General features: G+C 41.8%; 1 protein-coding gene and 1 pseudogene across 1 annotated transcript in view; both read left to right on the top strand.

Annotated features, from left to right (window-relative positions):
• The window catches only part of BNIP2 (BCL2 interacting protein 2), a 1133240-nt gene that overhangs the window by 921001 nt on the left and 198192 nt on the right, over positions 1 to 14047 (top strand). The window lies entirely within an intron of this gene.
• Positions 3303 to 5313, top strand: LOC126958727 (ATP-dependent RNA helicase DDX18-like; annotated as a pseudogene).

Raw genomic sequence — 14047 nt, 5'->3', positions numbered from 1 at the left:
AAACCAAGATTCACAAAGTTAAGTAAGTTGCCTAAGGATACATAACCACCAAGGCACATAGCTGGGATTCAAACTCAGCTCTGTCTCATTTAAAGGTTTTTGCTGGCATCACCAAACCAAGCATGGCTCCCACATGGCTGAGTAAACTGAGATACATGCAGCTAACTGGCCTTGAACAAGTTGCAGAGGATAGCCAGAGCAAGTATTTTATTCTCAGTCCACTTGCCTTCTTCTAAACTCCACTTCCATCACTCTATGTAGATTGCATCTATATTAATAGCCACCGTGAATTCATAATTTGCCAAGTGTAAATACATATGCATGCACAAATATGTGCATTGTAAAGAATGATTACTAATCGCCTTTGCTCCCATGGAAATCTATCCATATGTGCATTATAAATGTGACTGAGAATTTCTACCAGCCTTCAAAATCAGCCCTGTGTAGAGTTGTTGACGCTGCCTATCTACGAACTGTCTGCAGATAGTGATTTCCAGGGGAGTGATTTACTTCCCAGCAGACACTGAGATAGGGCTGGATCTCTTAGAATTCATGGGTAAGAATGTTGTTTATTTACAAGACATGCAGCCGCTAGAGAGTGGATAAACCGAAAGAAGGTAATTGGGCTGAGCACAAAGCTCTGGATATGAGAAACGAGTGAATGAGCTGATTTGGACTTCTTTGAACTTATTTATGTTAAAAATATTTTTATTAAAAAGGCAATACATCTTTATTGTAGAAAATTGAAAAAAATACCAACAAGCAGAAAGAAATAACATTCGCTCACAGTTCTATTGACTAGAGATAGCAAAAGCAAACAGGTTGGGATATATCCTTCCCCATGTAAGCCTATGTTGTTTGCAAAAGGATTATAATGTATATTCTGTTTTGTGACCAGCTTATTTCACTTAAAAATATTGGGATGACCTTTCCCTGTCATTAAATATTCTACAACATCATTTTCTATAGCTGCGTGGTAACTTACTGAATGGATGTATCATTACTTACATTTATTTAGTTTAATAACTTACCCAATGTGTTTCTGTCCACACAAGATGAATGGATGAGTAGTCTTTCAATACTACTACCCAAAACAGTGTTCCCAGGTCCTGTCCTCCCTCTTCATGACTAAACGGTAAATGAAAGCCTCAGACGACGTCTTTTCAAACCCTCACAGCAGGCCAGGCTCATGGACTGTGTGAGATAATGTTTGAGCATGTTCAGAGAACCCCTGAAATCAGCCTGGGACTGTGGTAATTCCCTTTCCTTCCACTCATGGAATAATCATCGCTTGTGTTTCAAAGCCTCTGTGGTTCTAGAGTACTTCCTCCTCTAGTTCAGTAATTACCACTGGGCGCTGTGGTCATTGTAATCCTCCTTCCAGAAGGGAGATGACTGAGTCTCAAGAAGCTGCAGTAACTTAGCGAAGATCACCCCATTGGTGAATCTCAAAACTACACCTGAACCCAGACTTGTAGATTCCAAGTTCACTGGAATTTGTCCTCCAATGTGATGCTGTGTGAAATGGGGAGAAAGAGGAAAGAACAAAACAAAAAAGAAGAAAGAGAAAGAAAGAGAGAGAGAGAGAGAAGGAAGGAAGGAAGGAAGGAAGGAAGGAAGGAAGGAAGGAAGGAAGGAAGGAAGGAAGGAAGGAAAAAGCAAAAGAAGAAAGGAAGGAAGGAAGAGAGAGAGAGAGAGGGAGGGAAGGAAGGAAGGAAGCAAGGAGGGAGAGAGGGAAGGAAGGAAGGAAGCAAGGAGGGAGGAAGGGAGGGAGGGAGGGAAGGAAGGAAGGAAGGAAGGAAGGAAGAAAGGAAAAAGCAAAAGAAAGGAAGGAAGGAAGGAGAGAGGAGAGAGAGAGGGAAGGAAGGAAGGAAGCAAGGAGGGAGAGAGGGAAGGAAGGAAGGAAGCAAGGAGGGAGGAAGGGAGGGAGGGAAGGAAGGAAGGAAGGGAGGAAGGGAGGAAGGGAAGGAAAATGATAGGTATTTGTGGCTCTGGTAGTCAGAGGGGCAGGCACGGAGGGCAGGAGGTGTTCCCAGTCCATCCTGTACAGACCTATCTGTCTTCCTCCTAAAAAGACTCTCCTCTCAGAAGCCGAGGAACACAGACGAGCAGCTTTTTCAGGTACACACTTCAGAATCATAGATCTCAAAAGACAAAGCTATTTCTCTCCCACTTTTGCAGCCACCAGATAATCAACTGCATGTACCATCTGCATGTATTGGTGGCTATCTCCCCTCACCTCACACTGCTGTCCTCACCCTGCAGGGAGAAGTGCTCATCACGGGGAGACACCTGGATCCATCCTCACTCCTGGAGGGCTGGCCTGAATAAGAGTAATTCCCCCAGAGCTCTGGGGCCTCCTGGAGCCAGGCACACAGCCAATGGGCAAAACCTTCAAGGACAGTGATTTTCACTCAGCCCCCTGGTGGGCAGTGGGATCTTAGACTTAGTGAAGGAACACAGACCTTGGAGTTTCTCTGCGTTTGTATCTTATTCTAACGCTTACTAACTGTGTGCCTTGTGGAAGCCACAGGATGTTTCTGACTCCCAGTTTTCTTGTCCACAGAAAAGAGGGGAAGATTGAGCTAAGTAGTTGTAAGGATATGCAATAATATCAATAAAGTATATGTATATGCATTAAATGCCTGGCATCTATCAGGAACCCTATAAATGTTAGCATTCCCATTCTGGAGGTTACATTAGAGAATGTATTAAAACTACGGATAGCTGTTCTCTTCATCTTAAGGGCCTTGTCTGAATCTGAGAGCCTATGATTTGGGGAGTTTATGTGTGTGTGTGTGGCGGGGCATGGTGATAAGGTAAACAAAGCTCAAAGGAAAAAGCTGATACTTTGAATAATAGCACTCTATGTAAATGCCTTTGGCATGTGAATGGAGTAGGCTGCTTTTCTCTAAAGCAGCAGCCACAGCTTGGCTGGGGAGTCCTCAACAGTCCCTCTAGAGTTTCATCAGTGTCTCCAAGACAACCCAGATAAATAGAAGTGAAAGCACAAATTATTTGCTTGCTGTGGAGATTTGTCAAGTCCCCTACCTGCGCCCAGCCTAGTCTCTGAGCACTTCTCATGTAGAAAATTAAGATCTGTTTTGCCCTATAACTTAGTGAACTTGGTCAGGATGATGGGAACATCCTGAAAATAAAAATGCACACTCGGTTCTAGTGTTGCCGTTGGTTAGTGACTCCCTGAATGAGAGTGAGGAATTAAGAAGCTGTGTGCAATGTCAGCCCCTAGAGCTGAGTAGCCGTACTGTGTGGCACTGCGGTCTAGGCAATTCATGGACAGCATGTCTCACCTGCGGATGAAACTCCTGGGCAAGAAGATCGAGAAGTGAAACCTCAAAATGCACACCAGAACCTAAAGTTGCCAGGGGCCTCAAATCTGACCCTATCAGAAACTCAAAATGGAGATGTGTCTCAAGAAACAATGGGAGGTGGAAAGGTTAAAAAAATCAAAACATTCTGTGAATGTGGGGTTATCAGAAGCTCAAGATGGAGCTGTGTCTCAAGAAACAGTGGAAAATGTACAAGTTCAAAAATCTCCCCAGAAATCCACTGTATTAACAAATGGAGAGACAGCAATGCAGTCTCCCAATTCAGAATCAAAAAAGAAAAAGAAGAAGAAAAAGAGAAAAATGGTGAATGATGCTGGGCCTGATACAAAAAAAAGGCAAAAACTGAAAACAAACGGGAATCTAAAGAAGAAAGTGTCGAGACTGCCAAAGAAACAGAAAATAATGTGGAGAAGCCAGATAATGAGGAAGATGACAGTGAGGTGCCCAGCCTGCCCCTGGGACTGACAGGAGCTTTTGAGGATACTTCATTTGCTTCTCTATCTAATCTGGTCAATGAAAACACTTTGAAGGCAATAAAAGAAATGGACTTTACGAACATGACTGAAATTCAACATAAAAGTATCAGACCGGAAGGCAGGGATCTTCTAGCAGCTGCAAAAACAGGCAGTGGTAAACCTTGGCTTTTCTCATCCCTGCAGTTGAACTCATTGTTAAGTTAAAGTTCATGCCCACGAATAAAATGGGGGTCCTTATTCTCTCACTTACTAGAGAACTAGCCATGCAAACTTTTGGTGTTTGTAAGGAGCTAATGACTCACCACGTGCATACCAGTGGGTTGATAACGAGTGGCAGTAACAGATCTGCTGAAGCACAGAAACTTGCTAATGGAATCAACATCATTGTAGCCACACCAAGCCATCTGCTTGACCATATGCAGAATACACCAGGGTTTATGTATAAAAACCTACAGTGTCTGGTTATTGATGAAGCTGATCAAATCTTGGATGCTGGGTTTGAAGAGGAATTAAAGCAAATTATTAAACTTTTGCCAACACACAGACAGGCTATGCTCTTCTCTGCCACCCAAACTCAAAAAGTTGAAGACCTAGCAAGGATTTCTCTGAAAAAAGGAGCCATTGTATGTTGGTGTTGATGATGATAAGGCTAATGCAATAGTGGATGATCTTGAGCAGGGATACGGTGTTTGTCCCTCTGAAAAAAGATTCTTTCTGCCCTTTACAGTCCTTAAGAAGAACTGAAAGAAGGCGGTTATGGTCTTCTTTTCATCTTGTACGTCTGTGAAATACCACTATGAGTTGCTAAACTACAAGGATTTGCTCACCTTGGCCATTCATGGAAAGCAAAACCAAAATAAGTGTACAACTACATTCTTCCAGTTCTGCAACGCAGATTCAGGAACACTTTACTGTGTACGGATGTGGCAGCAAGAGGACTGGACATTCCTGAAGTTGACTGGATTGTTCGGCATGACCCTCTGGATGACCTTAAGGAATATATTCATCGTGTAAGCAGAACAGTCAGAGGTCTAAATGAGACAGGGCATGCCTTGCTCATTTTGTGACCAGAAGAAATGGGGTTCCTTCACTACTTGAAACAATCCAAGGTTCCATTAAGTGAATTTGACTTTTCCTGGTCTAAAATTTCTGACATTCAGTCTCAGCTTGAGAAATTGATTGAAAAGAACTACTTTCTTCGTAAGTCAGCCCAGGAAGCATATAAGTCATACACACGAGCCTATAATTTCCATTCTCTGAAACAGATCTTTAATGTTAGTAACTTAAATTTGCCTCAAGTTGCTCTGTCATTTGGTTTCGAGGTGCCTCCCTTTGTTGATCTGAAGATCAACAGCAATGAAGGCAAGCAGAAAAAGTGAGGAGGCAGTGGTGAATTTGGCGACCAGAAAACCAAGAAAGTTTAGAAGTACAAAATCTTTATACACATAAGCAAGAAATCATCTGACAGCAGACAACTCTCTCACTGAAGACACGTCTTTCTTTCATCTTGAATAACTTCACCCTAAAATGAATTTTCCCCCTTGAATTTATACAAGATTTGTATAAATTGACTTGGGTTGCAAGTACTGAGCACTGTTACTTCTATCAAGTCTCTTTTTTATTTTTGGGATATAAAACAGGCTTTAAATTTATTGGTCGCCCAAGGGCAAAGCAAGAAATCTCTAGTCTTTCTTGTGATTATATAATATTTTAAATTTCCCCATGTACACACAAATGTATGTTATTGTTTTAATATAATTCTTTTTGTACCTTTCCTTCTTGCTATGTGAAGATTTTTGTGGCGTGTGTGCTGTGTCAACTCCTGTAAAAGGTGACCTAGTGTATCGGGCAGTTGGTGGTAATGCAGAAAGGAGTCTAAGGTTTTTTTTTGTTTTTAGTTGTTTCGTGAACCTTGACAGTATCTCATGACTCCTCCTGAAAATGCTGCAGTATAAAAGAGCAAAAAGATTTGGGAAATACCTAAGAAGCACCTTAGGATTAGGGAGGCATTGCTTTTATAGATTTTTTATTTTAAAGCAATCAGCCTTTCTCAGGTGTTTTGTATAAAGTGTCACTAGCTGTCACAACATTTGACAGGTAGGGTGTAGGAAAAGGGTAAAACTGAGATGGTTGAGCCTCATTTCCATCAATAGAGGTGCAATACACTGCATTTCTTCGTTTGGTACCATAGCAAAGACTTTTAAAAAACAGAAAGAATGGTGATGCTCCTCATTCGGAATTGTTTATTTTAAGGTGGTTTGGATTTTGGTAAGCCTTTTCAATCTACCGAGTACTTAGAAGACAAGGCTGCCAACTACATTGAACTTGAAGCCAAGCCATCAGACAGTGCCCAGCACATATTAATGTTAGCTTCTTTTTGAGAAAAATTACCTCTTCTAGGCCCTGAAGCAAAAAATGCATTTGCTATGAAGATTGAAAATGAACAAAATTAGAAAACACCACCGAAATCAGTGATTTAGTCAGGTGGGTTTTTTTTGTTGTTGTTGTAGGAGCACTTGACTTCTAGTGTGTTTTGTGTAGTACGTAACTACAAAATAGTACATTTTGTAGCAATTCAAAACCAAAGTTGCTAGCATCATTTTGCTCTTGTGCTGGTTAATCATAAGATCCCATCAAACATAAGTGCACTGAGAACATTAAATGTAGAGGGAACTGTTTGGTAAAGAACATTCCAGTAGGAAAAGAAAAGAACAATCTTCATTTCTGGGCTTGACCGTCATCACCCTGGCTGAACCTGTACTGGGTTTCCAACCTTGACTGCTGGGCTCCTGGCTTGGTTTCTTGGATTCCTAATTCCCGGTGTGTGATAACTCTCTCCAGGATCATGTTTTCCTTTTTTATCTCAGAAATAATGTTTCTAAAAATATGAAAAGGGAAGAATATTTAATTACTCAGCAAAAGTAAATACTACTGGTATTTTGTACCTAATCTAATTTTTATATGCATGTTCATGGTCTTTATTTATTTTTTTAATCAAAAATGAAGTAATCTTCTATCTACTACTTGTAACCAGCTAGTTTCACAACATGTAAATTTCCTGTGTCATTAAATAATTACATATAAGAAAGAAGCTATGTTCATTTTTTAGGACGAGGGCATACCGTTCCATTCATCCCCATGGTCAGCTTGCCTTCTGCAGCTACTGCTGCCGGATATCAACATAACAAAGAGAAACAGATGCTTCGAAGAACCCATATCACTTGGAGGAGAGCCCAAGGAAAAGCACCCTTCCTGTGAACTATTTTTTGATCCTAGAGCAAGGGTTGGCAATCTGCAAAACAGTAAACTATCAAACTGTTTTTATTTGACATTTAATTTGTTTGTCCTGTCGTATATCTGATTAATCCACATGTGTTTTTTGAGCAGCTCATTGGGGTCTGGAGAGAGAACATTGACAAAGTCTCCGCCCTCAAGGAGTTTGGAGTCTAGTGGAATAGGACTCCTCTGAAATTCAGGGATGTACATTATGGTCCACCTGGCCATGGTGGGCTGTCACATCACTGTCACTAGACTGTGATCACATCACTTATCACCACATTTTCTTTTTTGTTGTTTTTGAGGCACAGTCTCGCTCTGTTGTCCAGGCTGGAGTGCAGTGGCACGATCTCGGCTCACTGCAAGCTCCGCCTCCTGGGTTCATGCCATTCTCCTGCCTCAGCCTCCCAAGTAGCTGGGACTACAGGCACCCACCACCATGCCTGGCTAATTTTTTGTATTTTTAGTAGAGATGGGGTTTCACCATGTTAGCCAGGATGGTCTCAATCTCCTGACCTCATGATGCTCCCGCCTCGGCCTCCCGAAGTGCTGGAATTACAGGTGTGAGCCACCACACCCGGCTGTCACACTTTCTTGAGCATGGTGACAAGTATCCTGGACTCCTGTTGGGCCAGGGTCCCACAGGGGAGATGGAAGGATGGGGCCACTCACAGAGTGCATCAGAGAGTTTAAAGGGCAGGTGGTAAATCATCTGCAAGATTCATAAACTTCTGCAAAGTCAGTTTGAAGTAAATAAATAGAAAAACCAAGTAAATGAAACAGAACTTATTAATGTATCGAACCTGAACATTTTCTTTTTCTGCTGCCTGTGCTCTTGTGCTAGTATTTAACGGTGCACTGTCTATCTGTCATCCTATGTTTAAAAAGTTTGGTTCTTTCCTCTTTGTCCATCTCTTCCTGAACAGTATTTCCAATTTTAAATATCCATTTTACTCTGTTTTTCATTCACTAGCTCGCTCTCATCTAAACTCAGTAGTGACAGAGCAAAAAATTCCAATCTAACCTCAAGCTTGGTCCCCCGCTACAGGCTCTTCCTCGGGAGAGATTGTGCCAGTCCATAGAAGGAAAGAAAGGAAAGGCAAGGTCATGATGTGTGTGATAACAATATGAACCACAGTCCCAGCTCTCCAATCCTGAGATCCAAAAGTCTGGCAAGCCAAGCACATTCTGCAAACTCACTGGGTGGCAAATCAGGACCTGACCAAGGTTATTTATAACCTTGCATTTATCCTACTTAATATGAATATTCATACATTTCACTAAAGAAATATTAATATGTTTAATTATGAGATGCTGCCACATACCCTGTTGAGGGTGTTATGTAATTATGGAAAATGCCCCATATTACCTTTCTAAAATTCAAAAAATTCTGCATTCTTAAATAGATTGGTCTCATGGATTTCTTTAAAGGGATTTTGGATCTATACTCTATTTTCCTCAGTCTGTTCTATGATCTTACCTTCAATTGTCTTTCATAGAGACAATTTTTCCTTAATTTTTTTGAGAATACAAAGCAGATGATTTCCTAAAATTATTTTTGCTTGTACTGCATATACTTCCTCCTGCAACACCCCAAATTAACTTTTATCTTGTGTATACTATGCTTAGCACCTTGGGTATTTTCGTAATTAAAAAAAAATGTTGCTAGGTATTTTCTGTCTTTTTTTTTTTAACAGCTTTATGGAGGTGTAATTTACATATAATAAAATTCATTTGTTTTGTGTGTACAATTCAGTGACTTCAGTAACTTATCAGTTGTGTGACCATCATCACAATCTAACTGAAGAAGATTTCCACTAACCCACAAAGAAACCCCATTCATTTATAGTCACCCCCTGCAACCTGGCAAGCACTAATCTACTGTCAGTCTCTTATGGGGCTAAAAGAGTCTCAAAAAAATATGCCATATGCCAGGAACAGCACACACAACCCTCATAAAGAAACAGAGGCTCCCATAACTGGTAAAGGATGAAGCTGGGATTTGATCCAGGTCCTCACAACTCCAGAGTTCATGATCTTTCCAAGGGCTACTGAGGAGATCCAGAGTGGCCTCTCACTGGACTGGGGCAGAAATGCAAGTAACCCAGGCACGGATGTTGGATATTGGATGTTGGATGTGGATGACCCACAGAGGAGTCATGACTCTGATGACCTTTAGGCCCTAGCCAGTTCTGATCTCCCGTGATTCCATAAATCCATAAAATGCCTGCAACTAAGCCAGGGACTTACTTTAATGAATAGATAAGAATGATGTGTCATGAACAGACTAATTGCATATAAAAGGAGCGCTTCTGAAGTATGCCGCGTGTTCCCTTAAGCACTTTAAATACCCCCCAGAGATGCGGTTTGCAGTCATACTTTGCATTATCAATGAAGAGGCAGTTTGCCAAGCAAAGGGGAGCATCAGCCTAACCCTGATTCAAATCACCACACATTCCAATGTATTGATGTCCAAATCAAGGAGACATTTTGGTAGATTCATTTTCTCACTTCCTTAAGTTTGAAGTTGGTACTTTTGATGGACTTGTCCTGCTATGCTGGTGTTGCAGCTGCACAGGACTAGATGATGGAATGAAACACCCTGTACCATAATTGAGGAAGCAGCTGTTCTGCTATTGTTATTAGTTTTATTAAGAATTAACAACTTCCTCTGTGTCCGTTAAGAGAAGTCCATTCTGAAAGCCAACCAAGTTCGCCTGCAGCCCTCCCAGCCACCATTTCTGCATCATGCCACGTAGAGATTATCTCTCCTCTCTGTGGCACAGGCTGTTGTCTGCTCTGCCTACCCTCCCCAAGTTTCAGGAACCATGCATTCTTTCTGTACCTTCTGCCAGAGCACAACAGGCCTATGAAAAGACGTATGGTTCATCATTAATCCCTTGGTATACTATCAAGATCACTAAAATCCTCAAATAGAGATTCTAGGTCCATATGTTTTAAACTCTGTGGCAATTTTGCAGTAAAAGGTAATTTAATTTTTGATAAAGATATTACAGGGCACAGAGAAGAGTTTGTAATCCATGGACTCTTCTAGATGCTTCTAAAATTTTGTTACATGTGATAATCAACATGAATATATCTTTTTGGTTGACAAAAAGGCTTCCTATTTTCTATCACTTAATCATCATGATCCTATGAAGATGGCCTTATTGTCCATTTTTATGAACGTTATTAATATCAATAGTATTAATTGTTAATGATAAGGGAGATAAACTATGTAGTGCACTTAGTACTGAAGGTCTTGAATTAGAGAATAAATATGATAAGCTAGCTCTTGTGATTTTTTTTTTTTTTTTTTTAGACAAGAGTTTTGCTCTATTCCCAGGCTGGAGTGCAGTGGCCCTATCTCAGTTCACTGCAACCTCCAGCTCCCGGGTTCAAGAGATTCTCCTGCCTCAGCCTCCCAAGTAGCTGAGACTACAAGTGCACGCCACCACACTTGGCTAATTTTTGTATTGTTAGTAGAGACAGGGTTTCACTATGTTGGCCAGGCTGGTCTCGAACTCCTGATCTCAGGTGATCCAACCACGTTGGCCTCCCAAAGTGCTGAGATTACAGGTGTGAGCCAGTGCACCCAGCCAGTTCTTGTGATTTTTTAAATCTTCATCTTTACTTTTAGGACAAGGAAAATGAGGCTCAGAGATATTAAGGAATTTGCCCGAGGTTCACACAGCCTGTAAGAGTGGAGTAGATGTTGAAATTTCGCCTCAATTTCCTCTGGGACACATTCTCCATTACAGCCTGACAAGTGTGGCCTTGCCCAAGGTCACAGAGAAAATAAGCAGCAGAGTGGGGAATTGAATGCAAGTCCTCTTGCTGGGTTCCATGCTTTTTTAATCAAACTATGTCGCTGCCACTGGCATGACAGACTACAGAATCAAGGGCCTGAGCAGAAGGATTGCGCTTGATAACAAATTTCCCAGACTATGAAATTCTTTGCTTATACCGGCCAACTAAAGAGAAGACAGCTTCTGTGTAGGGAAAACTCTCTCTAACCATGTTTTCCCTCTATTCTCACATCACAATAATTATCAACATAGGAGAAGACTTCTGTGACTATGTGTGGGTTTTTTTCCTCACACACCAAGCAGTGGACACCACCTGGGTATCCTCTAATTCATTTCCGGCACTGTCTACCTGGAGACGATGTCAGATCTCACAGGTTGAGCATTCAGTCCCCAACCAAGACTGGCCCCCTCTAACACACACCGGTGACAAGGCTGGGCCTCCAGAGCTTCTGACCAACTAGCTTCAAGTTGGGGTTCCCATGACGCCCTCTTTGGGTTCAAATAATTTGCCAGAGCGCTCAGAGAACTCAGGGAAACACTTATCTACATTTACCAGTTTATTATAAAGGATATTGCAAATGATACAGATGAAAAGATGCTTAGGGCAGGAAATGGGGGAAGGGGCCCAGAGTTTCCATGCCCTCCCTGAGGCACTACCCTCCAGGATCCTGCAGTTCCACTATCCAGAAGCTCACTGACCCCAGCCCTCTTGGGTTTTTATGGAAGCTTCAAGATGTGAGCATTTCTTCCCTAAGGTATAGAGCAGTGGGACCCTCTCATAGGAGGGTCTTAGGACCCAAAATCAGAAAGGCAGAGGAGAAGTAGAGTCCTGCCTTGGAGTAGATTAAAGGAGGGCAGGAGGAGGTCAGAGGCTGCCCCTGTGACCTCATACACCCAACATTATAACAAAAGACTGCAACAAGGTCTATGACTATCAGCCAGAAACTGGACAAAAGCCAGTATATGTTATAAACCACAGCCTCCCTACCACACATAGCAGCAAAGTGGCTGTATTTAGACTTAGAAATGTATATACCTGAGCTATTTTACTAGGATTATTTTTCTTCTGGAATTTGTTTTCTTTATCAAGGCAGTACTCAGTGGAGAGATTTTTTTTAATTAACAGTAAACTAATAATATAGGATTTTCCTAAGTGTTCTCCCGTTTCTGTGACTTCGTTACAATTTGTTCTCTGCTCTGACTTCTCAAATAGCACCATGAAATTTTCCTGCATCTGCACGTTTAAGCAAAAAAGTGCCTTCAAATGCTTCTCTCTAAAGCATATTTCCACGTGACAGCACTCGTCTTGCTAGAGAATGAGGTTGTCTGAAGACTACTTTGGGGTGCCTGAGCTAGCATGAATGGGGACACCAGGTTATGTTCCATTTTATTTTATTTTATTATTTTATTTTATTTTATTTCATTTCATTTCATTTTTGAGATAGAGTCTTGCTCTGTTGCCCAGGCTGGAGTACAGTGGCACAATCTTGGCTCACTGCAACCTCCACCTCCCGGGTTCAAGTGATTCTCTGGCATCAGCTTCCTGAATAGCTGGGATTACAGGTTCCCACCACTATGCCTGGCTAATTTTTGTATTTCTAGTAGAGACGGGGTTTCGTCATGTTGGCCAGACTGGTCTCGAACTCCTGACCTCAGGTGATCAGCCTGCCTTGGCCTCCCAAATTGTTAGGATTACAGATGTGAGCCACCGCGCCCAGCCTTATGTTCCACATTTGAATTCCTCATTTGCAAGAGGGGGATTTTAGTAATAAAAGGCTGCTAAAATTGGTCTATGTCTATATCAGTATTCTGAGAAACAAGATGGTAATGAAGGGGAAAGGATGGATAGTGGGAAATGTATCTGGAAAAAATAATCCCATCACGAAAGCTTGTGATGGGCCTCTCCTGGATAGTTGGAACAGAACTCCTTTTAGGCATTTGTTTAATATCAACCCATGCCTTTTTGTTTGTTTGCTAGTTTTTCTATTTTGTTAAACTGTAAAATTCCTCTCACTTTTTGCTGATTTCTCTGATCATTAATTTTGAAATTGAGACATATTTTAATGTGGAGTTTTTGGTCATCATTTCCTTTCTTCAAATACTACTGTTAAAATGAGAGAGACTGTCAAAGTGGACAGGCCATTTCTTCACTGGCTGTGTGGAAGGAGCAATTTAGGCGTGTTTTCACTGTTGTGAAGGTTGGCCTGAGGTCCTTCTTATGCAAAGTCATCTCTGGTATGACATATCCTCCAGACCAGAAGTTGTAAAGCAGAAGGAGCAGAAGGCTCAGACCAAATCAGGCTCATGGACATATATTATTTGGCTCACACAATTGAAAAAAAAATTTTTTTTAATAGTTACCTTTTTTTTTTTTTTTTTTTTGAGATGGAATCTCACTCTTTTGCCCAGGCTGGAGTGCAGTGGTGCCATCTCGGCTCACTGCAGACTCTACCTCCTGGATTCCAGCAATTCTCCTGCCTCAGCCTCCCAAGTAGCTGGGATCACAGGCATGCACCACCACGCTCAGCAAATTTTTGTATTTTTAGTACAGATGGGTTTTCACCATGTTGGCCAGACTGGTTTTGAACTCCTGACCTCAAATGATCCGCCCACCTCAGCTTCCCAAAGTGCTAGGATTACAGGCGTGAGCCACCACGCCCAGCTGTTGCCATCTTTTTAAATTGGTAGAGTTCACATAAAAATCCTTGTTTCTGGCATCCTTTGAAAAAATCCAAAGCTCTGCAAACCAGGAGTGCAATTGCCCATAGTGACAGGAGCTACCAGTCCTACAGCTGGGTCCTTTCAGAAGGGGCGTTTGTGGTCTGGGCTGCAGTGGTCCCCACCTCTTCCTGATGTCTTGAGAAAAGCTAGGCTCTTGTGGGCATCTGAGATTCCAATCCGAGGAGATTGTTCAGTGGCTGTCACCACAAACAAACAAATAAAAACATCGGCACTTCTCAATATTATTATAAGAACCCACAGTGGTATGTCAGTATTTGGGAAAAGGGGTATATGAGTCAGCCTACACATGAGCATGTGCTTATTAATTTAGTTTTACGGCGGAGTGAGGTGTCCACGGTTCACTGTGTGGCCATACACTCTCCTCACTCCTGCCCCAGCAAGCCCTAGAGAGGGC

The sequence above is a fragment of the Macaca thibetana genome, chromosome 7 (assembly GCF_024542745.1).
Source record: "Macaca thibetana thibetana isolate TM-01 chromosome 7, ASM2454274v1, whole genome shotgun sequence".
Classification (NCBI taxonomy): domain Eukaryota; kingdom Metazoa; phylum Chordata; class Mammalia; order Primates; family Cercopithecidae; genus Macaca; species Macaca thibetana.
The sequence above is the reverse complement of the archived record's forward strand: the minus strand, read 5'-3'. Positions and strand labels throughout refer to the sequence as shown.